The 3,379-nt window shown below is 43.4% G+C and overlaps 1 pseudogene; it reads right to left on the bottom strand.

The window, feature by feature from the left end:
- Positions 1-665: 665 nt before the first annotated feature.
- Positions 666-2,935, bottom strand: LOC102957365 (annotated as a pseudogene).
- Between the last annotated feature and the right edge of the window lie 444 nt (positions 2,936-3,379).

The raw sequence follows: 3,379 nt of genomic DNA, 5'->3' as shown, positions 1-3,379 counted from the left end.
AACAAAAGAAAGTAAACAGCAACAACCAGAGGCAGAACAACAAAGGCAGGCTGTTCCATTCAAACTGTAACTGCAACCTGTTTCCTTAAGTTCACTTGACAAAGGCAAAAATCTACTCTGAAATCCTTTTTTGGTGAGCTCATATGTTTCTCTCCCTGTCTGGTAATTCCCCTAAACTGTTCACTACACATTTTTAACAACATACTTAAAACTCCTAGTGTTCAAAGGTCAGTAGCAAACATTGCCGTAACATTTTATAAAATGCATTCCTTCCCCCTACACTTCTTCAAAATTCATTTCGTCAAAGAACTGATAACCTAATACCCGGTTACTGGTTCTACAGCGGTAATGAATGCTACAACTAAAATGAGGACTAAAGCAAATTCTAAATGCCAGGAGCAGAGACCTCACAGAAGTGTGGCACTTTTAATGCTATCTTCTGGATGAACAGTTAGGTCTTCAAAGTGAGAGAGTTCAAATGGGAGCCATTTAAATAGGCAGATTATCAATGACTAATGTCCTGAATGGGAGGCCCATAGGTCAAGATATTCAGTAATGAAGGGGCCTACCTACCTACACCTACAGCTTTTCTGGAAGCTGCTTTGAAATTTCTTTGAGATTTTTTCAGATATCAAATATAAGCGAAAGCCTATTTTTAAAGTCTCTTAGGTATTTTCACTCGTTTCTGAATTACCTGTAGGAAGCTCTGACTTAGTTGTGCTGACTTTGATGTGCATGTGTCCATCATTATTAAATTCAGATCATGTTTCATGTCAAAACTTAGGTTAAGCAAAGCCAAGTTACCTCACCTTTGGTTTGTCAAAGTGTTCCTCCGGTATGCTTTGAGACACTTCACCTAATTTTTATAGCCTTCAGTCTCAACCTTCATCACAGAAATAAATACATATGACCTTCAGCCATGCATAAACACTAGGGAAAAAACTGACACCTGGCAGACAGAGGGCGTCATAAATGGGGGGTGGAAGCTCCATATCTTCCCTTCCACGTTCTCCCCACTTGACTCTTTAACAATGCGGCTGAGCTGAGAGCAGGTCAAGGTTATGCAAATCCCCCCATGTTCAAGCCAGCATGGTGCTCCTCCGATGTTTTAAATGTGAGCCGTCCCATGACAAAGGGTATCGGCGAGAAGCATTTAAGAGTTTTCAGGTACTGTCTGAGACTCTGTCTTTCTGTTCCTGAACAATGTGCTCCAGGGTTGGAACTCTTAGTCTCCTCAGGAAATCTCAGACATTAGCTGACATTCCAGGTTACCTTGCTGGGCTCTACGGAACTTTCCGGGAAGTTTCAACTAACTATCAGGCTTGGGTGCCAAATGTGTGGCTTCCGCAAACCAAAATCCGTGGTGACCTTCAATATATTCCATCAATTCACTTAGTGAACAAAGCAGGGAAGTCAAGTGTCCGGCTGCAAAGAAAACATCAGAGGTCTGCCCCTGGAGATTTTCCCCAAGGCTCTTGTAAAAGAACACGTTTAAGAACCACAACACTAACAAGAATCTGTTACCGCGCTACAGACTACAAATGCCCGGACATCTACACACTTACCCCACCTAATATTTGTGTCACTATACTATCTGAACATAAAACAGGTGCTTGTAGGAGGTCCACTAAAATTTCAAAAGCGTCATTCCTGCCTGTCCACTGAAGATGGCCAATTTCCTTCTGTTCTTTGACCCTTTCCTCATTGTTCTGAAAGAGGACAGAAATTACACTGCCACACTCCAAAAGCAGGTGCAGCAGCTGATGGGAAAAAATGAGCTTTCTCAACTGTTCCTAATGCAATGCAAAAGATATTCCCATAAAGTCTATTGCTTTTTCCAAACACCGCGTCATTTAAGGCGCCGGCGGAACAGAGGGTGCAGATAGCTTGGAGGCAATCATCGGAAAGTCTAGAGGCAACAGCTTCAATTTTGGAAGAAACTCCACTGCACTCAACGTAAGCCTGGCTATGACAATATTCCGTGTTTAATCCCCACTTCTGAGCACAGTGTGAAGATGCACAGCCAAAATGTCTGCACCGGCTTCCTGAGGTAGGAAGCCCCCAAATCTCTCTCTCAGGTGAGGAGATTTGTCGACAAACTTCACCAACGCAGGCAGCTGCTCTTCTCCTGCTATGTCCACCACGTGGTCAGTGAGAATAGAAAGGAAGTGAGCGTCTCCCACTTCCCTGAGGGTTTCTTCCGGAATGCAGCTCTCACATGTCTAGCACCCTGTATCTGCTCTTAACTGCCATGGTCTCGAAAAGGCTCCTCAGCATCTCTTCACTGGAATCTATCCAGCACTCAGGCAGTGCTGGGAAGTTCTCAGGAGTAGAGAACTTCCAAAAAAAAAGGAGTCCACGATGCCAGCAGCGTCTTGTCCATCCAGAGGGAGACAGGTTTTGGTTTCCCATAAGAATCCAAATTTCAGATGAAGATTTTGAGTATTTGGTGTTTTCCTTCTCTTTAAGGATTAATTTGAAGGGAAAGGTCTTCATCTTCTTCTTAACCCCTTTCTTCTGCACTGAGGCTCTGAGCATTGCTGCTGTTTCTCCATGTTTCTGTTCCTGCTTCGAAGTTTCATCCATTTTCTTTTTCTGTTACAGTGTCCTGATTTCACCTTCACTCAATTCTTTGTCTTCTGTGTCTACTTTGTGGATTGTTCAAATGTCTAGTAAGATCAAATACTGTTGGTAGTGCATTATCTTGAAGAACCGCCCTCTAAAGACTAGTTGTACAGATCATCCAGGTCTCAACGTGTTTGACACGTAATCGATAACGTTTATTTACTTGATCAGCTGTTTCCTCTTCTACGTTTGCTCTCCTTACAACGATCCACCCACTTCTGGCATCTGGCATGTTTGTGCAGGAACCTGAGGAAGGCCAGGTCTGACTGCCTGTCCACATGCATTGGGGGGCAGCACAGAAGCTGAGCATCTTCGCTGCCCCCTGGCCGGCCCAGCCCTCTCCTCCCCACCACCTCCAAGCAGCTGCCTGCCTGTCCTGGGTTCAGCAGGTGCCTCAAGTGTAACTCTTTTCTTCTTAGGGATTTGACTAGGTAACACCAAGAAACTGACTTTTCTCCTCCTTTAATAAGAAGTAACAAGCAAACTCTTGGGATTATGATGGCATCACATCTCACAAGAACTTGCTCTTAGACCGAGATTTCCAGTAAGGGCACTGAAATGTAGTAAACTGTAATCCATTATTTAAATCAGGTATTATGTCAACAGGAGCTCATTTGTTTTTCAGAACATTAGCACAATTCAAAATTATTTTCACATCTAATGATAGAAAGTTGCCTTCAAGTTCCTTACCACCATCTAGGAATTAATTCACTAGGAGCAAAACCCAAGACAAATTTAAGAAGGCTAATGTCCC

This window comes from Panthera tigris, chromosome D1, assembly GCF_018350195.1.
Source record: "Panthera tigris isolate Pti1 chromosome D1, P.tigris_Pti1_mat1.1, whole genome shotgun sequence".
Lineage (NCBI taxonomy): Eukaryota > Metazoa > Chordata > Mammalia > Carnivora > Felidae > Panthera > Panthera tigris.
This window is presented reverse-complemented; position numbering and strand designations above follow the sequence as displayed.